Here is an 11,526-nt window from a genome sequence, read left to right as displayed (position 1 = left end):
TACCCAGCCCCAGCTAGCCTGCACCCATACACAGCCACCCTGCACCCATACACAGCCACCCTGCCTCAGCCACCCTGCCCCCACACCCAGCCTGCACCCAGTCCCAGCCAGCCTGCACCCAGCCCCAACCACCCTGCACCCATACCCAGCTTTCATCCAGACCCAGCCCACCTGCACTCATACCCAGTCTGCACCCTGCCCACCCAGACCCAGCCTGCACCCAGTCCCAGCCAGCCTGCACCCAGCCCCAACCACCCTGCACCCATGCTCAGCCAGCCTGTACCCATACCAAGCCAACATTCCCAGAGACCCAGCCTGTACCCTGCCTCCAGACCCAGCCTGCACCCAGACCCAGCCAGCCTGCACCCAGACCCAGCCAGCCTACACCCATATCCACCCTGCCCCCAGACCCAGCCTGCAATTTGCCCCAGCCACCCTGCCCCCACACCCAGCATGCACCCAGACCCAGCCACCCTGCACCCAAACCCATCCACCCTGCCCCAGCCACCCTGCACTCAGACCCAGCCTGCAACCTGCACCCATACCCAGCCTGCACCTTGCCCCATCTACACTGCCCCCAGACCCAGCATGCACCCAGACCCATCCAACCTGCCCTCAGACCCAGCCTGCACCCTGCACCCATACCCAGCCTGCACCTTGCCCCATCTACCCTGCCTCCAGACCCAGCATGCATCCAGACCCATCCACCTTGCCTCCGTCACCCTGCACTCAGACCCAGCCTGCACCCAGACCCAGCCTGCACTCTGCCCCAGCCATCCTGCAACCATGCCTTGCCTGCATCTATACCCAGCCACCCTGCACCCAGACCCAGTCTGCACCTAGACCCAGCCACGCTGCACCCAGACCCAGTCTACACCTTGCCCCAGCCACCCAGACCCATCCTGCACCCAGAGGGGGTGTGGCTTAAGGGGTGTGGCCTGTGTTAAGGGGCAGGGTTTATGGTGCCAGAGATAATGTGCCTATAGGCTCCTGAGCTGTAAAACCGGCCTTGTCTACAGCTGCAGGAGGAGAAAATGAGCACATATCTCAGCAGTACAGAGCAAGAGGGCAGCAGCAGGATCAGGTAAGAGTTTCCCTGTGCACTCTGCACAACATTGTACCATATATTTTAAATATAAGGCGGCGCACCTACCACAACCACCACCCCCCGCACCCCCTCCCCCCGCCCCAGCTTTGTGGAAGAAAAAGTGTGTCCTGTATTCCTGAAAAATATGGGATTTATTTTTAATGAAGATGTATTTATATTTAAAAACAATATCAGTTTTAATAATAATAGTTAATAATAACATCAGGATTACTAGAAAGAAAGATTGCTTAAGTGGGAAGACTTACACAGATGTAAACGTTTAATTTTTTTTAATTTATTTTTTTGCCAAACTAGACTATATAACTTTTTTATTTTATGTACTAAAAATATTTAGGACAGTTATAACCTGTAAAATAAAAAAGTGGATATAAAATTGTACAATTGTATATTAGATATATTTGTCAGCTTAGAATCCCTAAAAATAGCCGTGTATGAGTGCAATTGCAAGCAATGTAAGGTGTGGTAGGGGTAAGTCAACTTCACGCTTATTGATTCACAAACAGACAAACACGCCAAAATGAAACACACCCTAAAACTAAGCCACCAACTATGTCAGCCAAAACAATCATCTATTTTATGTTCCAAAGTTTTTATTAAGAGCAACACAAAACAACATTTTACAAACATACTGATATTTTTGTATACAAACCTCAACATAATTGGTATAACCTTATTTCTTTGGTACAATTAGATTTACATACATAGGACAGTAAACCAAGTATCCGCTGCTTGCGGTGATACATCTAACAATTATGAAAGCAAAATACGCGAGAAAGAATCTATTAAGAGAGAGCAAGATAAACAAGTGAGGTAAGCATTGGCCAGGGAGAGAAGATAAACAGGGAGGTCCTGTCTCCCAAAGTCTTATGATCATGCAAAGCTTAGACAATGTTGTCACATGGCTCAAGTTCTGAGCCAGTATACAGATCTTTTGACCTAAGGTCAAAACTGGTGAGCTAATGAGTGCAAACCTTCCAAGAAATAATCATCTAAAAGTGTAGTCCATAATTTCCGATATTGGGCAAGTAAGTTAATGCAAAAATTTCCAATGAACATTGCCCAAAACATTTTTTTAATTCATAGGATCAATAAAAAGTATATGTAATGTTCAAGCTCCAACCACAGTTTTGTTTCTCAACACACATATATTGTTTCTCTGCATAAGTTCCTGGTTACACACAGAATCAAGTACATACAAAAGCAGGCCTGCTTTCAACACATAGTTCAACAAATATGATGCTGTCTGAATCTTGAATAGATGTGTTTTCTCAGTATGGTTCCTCTAATTTGCCTGTCAATATGTGTTCCAGTAGCCTTTTTTGTTGGCACCACATATTTACTTATAAGGCTATCACTATGTACAGAATGCATGCTGTGGTGATAGCCTGTTTGGCAAATTCACATGTATTGTATGCATCCCTCTCTTTGTATTCCCTTTGCTGTTTATCTCTGTTTCCTGTTCTTGTTCTCTCACTACAATAATCACACTATGTTTTCTAAACTATTGTGTTCAGGTGTCACAGGAAAGTGTGCTTACCAGTTCATCATCAGGTACACTTCATCTCTGGATAAATAATGTGTTTAATCTTCTCTTGCGACTTGTTAGCAGGCGTAGTCCAGACAGGGCCAGGAGCAGATAGCTATAATACTTGGATCAGGCTGCACCAAGGAGAAGAGGAATGGGGTTACTCTCAGTAGGATGGTTGATAAGGAAATAAGCGCATCTGTAATCTGTCAGTTTTCTAACATAGGATCTGTTCACTTCCATTAGGTTGTTTAGTTTGGCTAAACGTAACATTTTTAGTGCTAGTGTGAAGCGGGCCTAACTGCCTTCACATCTCCAAATCACAAAAAGGTGTTGCAGCATGAGGGGAGAGCATTGGCCACCTACATCAGCGGGGAGGGAGGCCACTCCACCCCTCCCTCACCTCGGGCTCTGCCTCTAACCATATGTATTGTTGATAAATCTTCACCATAAGATAAGGTTTGCGCTCACTCCAGATATCTACACATCATAAAATGTGCCCTAGCTCAAAAATAAGGGTACCATTTTTTATTACAGAAAGCTATTTAATAAAGTTACATTTGTTTCATTGGGGGAAGACTTTGAAATGACACCTTCAGAGTTTTCTATTGGCTTAGGGACCTGCAGTGAAACCTGGGAGCATTTTATTAACTAGTGAATGTTTTGGTGGAATTGGGGTAGTTTGGGGTAGCTGAGTAAAGCTGCAATGGCACAAGGGACCAGAAAAAGGATGTAAGTCCATTGGAGTTTGAGTTACGGGTAAAATAACACACCAGCAGATTTTAAAAAGAGTTTTCTTTGGAAATCCCAATTCTACAAAGATACAGAGTCTGGTCGTGATCAATTATGTGCAATAAAGAGGCAGGAATGTTAAAGCTATGTACACACATCTATTTAATGCTTAATTTGTATGCTTAGCCTCATACTACATTTTCAAGTAATTATAGCTTTCTGAAAGTGCTATTTCTGGTACAGAAAATGCATAAAGAGGTCATACTTACTGGACTATCCCTGTCCCTCTTCTGTGAGCATAAATTCTGGAATTCACAGCTATTAGAGCCTGTTAAAATATTACTCAAATGAATGCTCATTATCCAATTCCTGCAGTAGAGCAATATAGAGAGAAAGGTCAGACTCTGGACTCTAGTATGCTTAGCCTGCATATTTTGGAAGAACTAAAGCTGGAAGTTGGAACATAAAAATTATAGTCACTGGCCAAGGATGTGAAAGGAGTTGGAAAGGTTTTTAAAAGAAATTCAATCTGTAACAATGATTCATTTATTATACTTTCTATGTATCTCATTAAAAGCAAACATCCAGATCAAAAAATGTAGATCAGTTGAACTGCGATGCCCAAACACTGGGCCCAAGATGTAAGGAAGAGCTTGGAATACTTCATTCACTACCCTGCCCTGCTGCCAGTTGATTGCAGAATACTACGGAGATTATAGTTCCACACAGTGGAGAACATAAAGTGAATATAAATACTTATCTGCTACACATATTAAAAGTTATTGTTAGTTAGTCTTCCCATGTCGGTTTGTAACCTGTTGCCCATGGCTAAAAAAAACTCAAACAGCATTTTTTTCCAACTATAAATTCACTACATTTTCATGTTCTGTCTAAAGCATGTACTGCCCAGTAGAAGCCTAGTAACTTCAGTCTTTCTGCATGAAGAAGCACTGAAAATCAGAAACATTCATCACCTGCTGTAATCAGTAAGCTTGTATGCCCCCTAGCTATTATGCAGTAAAAGTATCTTGGCTTGAGGGTCAAGACTAAAAATTAAAGCTATATACTGGTATACCAAGGTGAAACTATTGCTAGTTTTATTTAACCACTACCCAACCACCCATCATATTAAAACATCTACTTTGCCTCTGTTAATGGCAAACAGGCATTTTAAATTGCTGCCCACCACTGCCTCCATGCATGTGTGTGCGCTGCAATCAATGCTTGCATGTCTGCATTATGCATGTTACAGGGCCAGAGTTAGGACACCTATACCTGGCTGGGTACTTCTGCACAATATGTGTGAATACTTTGTTTGTTTGTTTTGCTATGTTTGTATTACGTTAACTGTTTGTGTATGCTGAAATGCTCTCTGTTTTTGCTTTTTATTTTGCTTCTATTGCTTATACGTATGTACCATGCTTAACTGTATACGTCGCTCTGCTTAATTGTACGCACAAGCTGCAATGTTGTCTTATGTATGCCTGTCCCATGTCTACGTATGTACCATGCTTAACCGTGCTCTTTCTTGTTTTCATCAACGACCCTGTATGCGCCAAAACCAATTCCAGGTACAACCCACCGTTGTACTTGGCAAAATAAATTCTGATTCTGATTCTGATTCGGAATACGCAAGAGAATGCATTCTTTTGTAACCAAGACTTTGGCTTTTAACTTAGCTGTAGGGATAGCAGTGGTTCCTGGATCATTATTTTTTTGTGAATGCATATGTATGAACATTTGCATGTGAGTGTACAAAGGGTTAACTTTCTCTGACATTTTGCTGGGCACACCCCCTTTAGCACCTCCCTAATAACATATTTAAATGTCCTAACTTGAGGTGATGTGACTGGATTTATTTGTTTTTTCTTGTAATTGAACTTTGTGGCAAGGGTTTATTCAAGTGCACTCCCTCCTTCCCCTCTCTGTGCCAATTGTCAGCATGCACACAGCTTATGCTGGCGTATGTGCATGGTGCGCATGGATACATTACGTTAGCTCCCTGTGCAATTGGTATGAGGACGTCAGGATATGTGCTCCTAATCTTTAGATATGTTTGATGCAATGAATGTTTGCATGTCTGCATTATGCATGTTACAGGGCCAGAGTTAGGACACCTACGAATACCTGGGTACTTCTGCACAGTATAGGTGACACTGACTACACAACAGTTCAAATGAAAGGAGAACAAAAACTGGCACTAAATGCGGCAGGGATGGATACCAGGTCACACTGGGCTTACCTGCAGCGTGCTCCCAAGCAGTGCAAAGTCCAAGTCAATCAAGGAAGAGAGAAGGGCACTGCTGCATAAAAATACCCTTTATTGTGACCGGGTCGACACACAGGTTACAGCAGTGGGGGGAGGAAAGTTGTCTGACAGCTGTTTCGCAAGGATTAACCTTGCTTCATCAGAGACTACACAACAGAATGCATTCTTTTCTTAACTTAGCTGTAGGGATAGCGGTGGTTCCTGGATAATTATTTTTTTGTGAATGCATATGCGTAAACATTTGCATGTGAGTGTGCAAAGGGTTAACTTTCTCCACTATTTTGCTGGCCACAATCCCTTTAGCACCTTTCTAATATCTTCTTTAAATGCTCTAACTTGAAGTGATGTGCCTAGATTTATGTGTTTTTACCCGCCATGACTGACACACCTTTGATTGGTGAACGGGAACATGTGTTCCCTGAGCCAATCAAAGTGCATGTAATGAAAAGATCATGGCTTTAACGAGAAGCTAATGATCTTTCCTGTAAAGACACTGCCTGTGTGCTGACACAAATAGACACAAAGTAGACAAAAAAACAAAAAAAACAAAAAACAAAAAAAAAAAAACCTTTTTTAAAAAAGTACACACAAATAGCTACATCTATTTGGACAGCTGTCATATGTTGAAGTGGCTGTCCAATGTCCCAAAAAGTCAATTTCTAAGAATTCGGAGAAATTGTACGGAATTAGTAGACTATGACACTCAGGCTGACGTAATAAAGGAAAGATTTTTAGAGAGGAAATATGAGGGAAATGCTTTAGCAAAGGTTGAGGAGGAAGTGCGAGAAAGTAGAAGGGCTGACCTATTAAAATCAAAGATCAGACCACCAATGTCACCACCCCTTAGTATAAATATGAAGTACTCACAACAAGCTGGTAGAGTTAGGAAGATAGTGGGTAAATATTGGCATATATTACAACAGGATAAGACACTTAATGGAATCCTATCAGAACAACCCAAATTCACATTCAGGCGAGCTACAAATATTAAGAGCATTATAGCACCAACTATTCCCTTAAAAGAGAAGGTGGGAGGGAAATGGGGAAGTGGGGAATTTAAAAGATGTGGTTTCTGCAATGCATGTAAGAATACCAGGCACACTGACCCCATCTGTAAATTTAGATCATGTGCAACTGGTCAGGAATTTAAGATTGATAACAATTTAAATTGTATAAGTATGGGGGTTATTTATGTAATAGAGTGTGGCTGTCCTAAGCAGTACGTTGGTAGAACCAAAAGAAAGTTGTCATCTAGAATTGGGGAGCATATTAATATTATTAAAGGGGGGGGCAGCAAGTACCCCTTAGCTAAACATTTTAAAGATAAACATAACGGTAGCCTTGATTCATTGAAGTTTTATGCCATAAAACTGGTGGAAAAAGAGTGGAGAGGTGGCGATTTTATTAAAAAAATGTCAAGAGAAGAGACAAAGTGGATTTACACTTTAAATAGTCTGGCCCCTTGTGGTCTAAACAATGATGTTGAGCTATTTGCTTTTTAACAGCCCGCAGAGAATGAGTGTTACGATAAGGCAACAAATGGAGGAGGCGGAGTTACAGCTACAAAGGACGGAGGGAGATAGCCAATCAGGAAGGCCCTGATGAAGGTAGGCGTTTCCTGCCGAAACGCGTAGGCCCTGATTGGTGGAGAAACGAGGTGACGTCACCCAGTAACATCCCGTTCACGGAGAGTATCACCGCCAAGCAGTAAGCGGCTCCGAGCCCCAGGAGTCTCCGGCCGGGACCAGGGAGCTCGTAGAGGCACGCTGTATAAGACTCCTTTTATCCAGCTGACAGAGGAGAAAACGTCCAGCCCTTCCATACATCAAGGGAGACGTGAGTCAATAAGTAACACGCTATATGCGGAGCAGAGAACTGCTATGAACTTCACTGTCTAAGGTTATTGATGAAACATTGAATATATGGAGAGGACATTTACAGACTGGAGACTGAGATCTGTTATACATATATATTTTTATGGAGGATCTAGCGCTTATTAAGCGTTTATACAGCGTTTGAAGTACTTTTTCCGCAAAAACTTTTTGGAAAGGCTATTTAATCTACACCGGACTGCTATCCACCTCATTAATTAAAGAGAACAGGCCTGCGAACTACTAACAGACACAGCGGAGGTGGGGATCCCCCTGTCTGATCACGGGCGGCTTTAGGCTGGCTTTTCAGTAGGTAGAGATCGCAACCATCGTGAGCTGTGGCTGTGGAGTGTGTGTGGAAGTATTGAGGTGTGGTGAGGTCAGCTGATCTCTAGAAGTTTGGGAGACACATTTGTTGTTTTAATTGAGCTTGTTTTATAAATAAAACTTTTATAGTGGAAAACAAAGTGTATTGGTCACTGGGGCGCAGAGATAGACTAATTTTACCTGTTTAAAGAATCGATAAGGTTAAAGGGATACTGTAGGGGGGTCGGGGGAAAATGAGCTGAACTTACCCGGGGCTTCTAATGATCCCCCGCAGACATCCTGTGCCCTCGCAGCCGCTCACCGATGCTCCAGCCCCGCCTCCGGTTCACTTCTGGAATTTCTGACTTTAAAGTCAGAAAACCACTGCGCCTGCGTTGCCGTGTCCTTGCTCCCGCTGATGTCACCAGGAGTGTACTGCACAGACACAGACCATACTGGGCCTGCGCTGTGCGCTTTTGATGACATCAGCGGGATCGAGGACACAGCAACGCAGGCGCAGGGGTTTTCTGACTTTAAAGTCAGAAATTCCAGAAGTGAACAGGAGGCGGGGTCGGAGCATCGGTGAGCGGCTGCGCGGGCACAGGATGTCTGAGGGGGACCATTAGAAGCCCCGGGTAAGTTCAGCTCATTTTCCCCCGACCCCCCTACAGTATCCCTTTAAACCTTATAACTCTCCCTGCAGCCCACTAAACATTAGTCTACAAGCGCCACAATTAATTTTGAAATTAATACTGCCTGTGTGCTCTCAACTCTGTTCAGAGCACACAGAATAGTGTGTGTGGGGACGCCTAGTGTTAAAAAAAAGTGGGTCGGCCCCACTTCTGGTGCACCCACCTCCACCCCCACAGCTGCACATTGACATGTTGAAGGTACAGCGTGTATGATGTCATTCCATTGAGCATGTTGTTGTTGCTAGATGTTCAATAAACCACAATAGCTATGGACGGGTGGTGCATATTCTTTTTCTTCTGATGTCACATTTCCAAATAGTTCTGCAGATGAAAGCATCTGTACTGCGAGCCATGTGCCTTACGTATGTGCTCATCTTTCAAACTGGGAATGTATCACTAGTCTATACTACGCTCCTTAGACTAGTAGCGCTGCTTGAGCCAGTGTGCCAGTATAATTGAACAACATTGATACAGATGGAAATATGTCTCAGGTATCACCTTGAACCCATTATCAGTGTTGGGCTGCAAGTTCAGGGCAGCTAAATGGAAATTTGGTGGTTGATACCCCAAGTACATATTGTAAACAAATCACTGTTGGAAGCAAATACCAGCAAGGGAACCAGGACCAGTTGTAGACTTTTTGTCACCTGAGGCAAACTTGTGAGGATGCAACCCCCAGTGTAAATAGCTAGTATAGTTGCCCCCAATGCCTGCCCACTCCCCCCTCCCTCCCCATAGCTGCTGCTCTGATACCTCCTGAGCTGAAGATGGCCGCTGCTTCCTCTATGTTCCTCCCTGGCCCTCTCCTCCATCATAGAAGGTTCCTGAAGTTACGATCAGATAGGCACAGCAGCGCAACCCAGCTGCTGTGCAGAGGAAACACAATAGTGGTTCCCATGGTAACGTGATATAGAGGAAGTAAGTACTTCCTGTATATCATCGCTAAAGGGAACCACTATTGTGTTTCCTCTGCACAGCAGCTGGGTCGCGCTGCTGTGCCTATCTGATTGGAACTTCAGAAATGATGAGTCACGATAGAGTGACGAAACTAGTCGGGCGGAGCCTGGGAGGATGAGGAAGCAACCTGGGTTTGAACTATAAGGCGGCGGCCGAGACTGCGGGTGAAAGACGTGGGGCTGGGGCGGCTTAATACACCAACTGTATCAGTGCCTGCTAAGGGGCAGCGGGGGAAAGCCCGTGTACCAAACTCTCTGTGCCAATATATCAGAGAAGGAACATGTGTTCCCTGAGCCAATCAAAGTGCATGTAATGAAAAGATCATGGCTTTAACGAGAAGCTAATGATCTTTCCTGTAAAGACACTGCCTGTGTGCTCTCAACTCTGTTCAGAGCACACAGAATAGTGTGTGTGGGGACGCCTAGTGTTAAAAAAAAGTGGGTCGGCCCCACTTCTGGTGCACCCACCTCCACCCCCACAGCTGCACATTGACATGTTGAAGGTACAGCGTGTATGATGTCATTCCATTGAGCATGTTGTTGTTGCTAGATGTTCAATAAACCACAATAGCTATGGACGGGTGGTGCATATTCTTTTTCTTCTGATGTCACATTTCCAAATAGTTCTGCAGATGAAAGCATCTGTACTGCGAGCCATGTGCCTTACGTATGTGCTCATCTTTCAAACTGGGAATGTATCACTAGTCTATACTACGCTCCTTAGACTAGTAGCGCTGCTTGAGCCAGTGTGCCAGTATAATTGAACAACATTGATACAGATGGAAATATGTCTCAGGTATCACCTTGAACCCATTATCAGTGTTGGGCTGCAAGTTCAGGGCAGCTAAATGGAAATTTGGTGGTTGATACCCCAAGTACATATTGTAAACAAATCACTGTTGGAAGCAAATACCAGCAAGGGAACCAGGACCAGTTGTAGACTTTTTGTCACCTGAGGCAAACTTGTGAGGATGCAACCCCCAGTGTAAATAGCTAGTATAGTTGCCCCCAATGCCTGCCCACTCCCCCCTCCCTCCCCATAGCTGCTGCTCTGATACCTCCTGAGCTGACGATGGCTGCTGCTTCCTCTATGTTCCTCCCTGGCCCTCTCCTCCATCATAGAAGGTTCCTGAAGTTACGATCAGATAGGCACAGCAGCGCAACCCAGCTGCTGTGCAGAGGAAACACAATAGTGGTTCCCATGGTAACGTGATATAGAGGAAGTAAGTACTTCCTGTATATCATCGCTAAAGGGAACCACTATTGTGTTTCCTCTGCACAGCAGCTGGGTCGCGCTGCTGTGCCTATCTGATTGGAACTTCAGAAATGATGAGTCACGATAGAGTGACGAAACTAGTCGGGCGGAGCCTGGGAGGATGAGGAAGCAACCTGGGTTTGAACTATAAGGCGGCGGCCGATACTGCGGGTGAGAGACGTGGGGCTGCGGCGGCTTAATACACCAACTGTATCAGTGCCTGCTAAGGGGCAGCAGGGGAAAGCCCGTGTACCAAACTCTCTGTGCCAATATATCAGAGAAGGAACATGTCAGTGCAATTTTTAATAAAGATTTGAAGCTTTTTAAACAGAATACCAAGAGTGTTTTCACTCTATCTTTGAGGGTTAACACTATATATCTGTGGAGAGCTGGGGATCCTGGAGCCTTAAGTGCTGAGGTATCCAGGAGTTGAAGCACTTTTCAACCCACCTAACAGGGGTTGCAGTGCATCCGGTGAGTCTGTTGTTTCTTGAAGGGTGCCCTGGTGGTGGGTGAAGTATAGCCAATACTCCCATATTTATTGTCTGCTTCGTTGATTGTTAGAAGAACATTCACAGCTGTGCAGTTTCTATATATGATGTGCGCTTATCCAATGTATCTACTATTTCTGGTTTGAAATGGACTACCAACTGGAGAGGCAGTACACTCCTGGTTTCAGTTTTCTAGCTTTTACATTTTTTATTTACAAATTGGATTTTTTTGTGTCACTGCAGCACTTTCATAATTGTTAGTATATAAACTGTGATTATTGTTAACATTGTGAAAATACTATATTGCTGTAATGGCTATGC

The sequence above is a fragment of the Hyperolius riggenbachi genome, chromosome 4, assembly GCF_040937935.1.
Source record: "Hyperolius riggenbachi isolate aHypRig1 chromosome 4, aHypRig1.pri, whole genome shotgun sequence".
In the NCBI taxonomy this organism is placed as follows: Eukaryota; Metazoa; Chordata; class Amphibia; order Anura; family Hyperoliidae; genus Hyperolius; species Hyperolius riggenbachi.
This window is presented reverse-complemented; position numbering follows the sequence as displayed.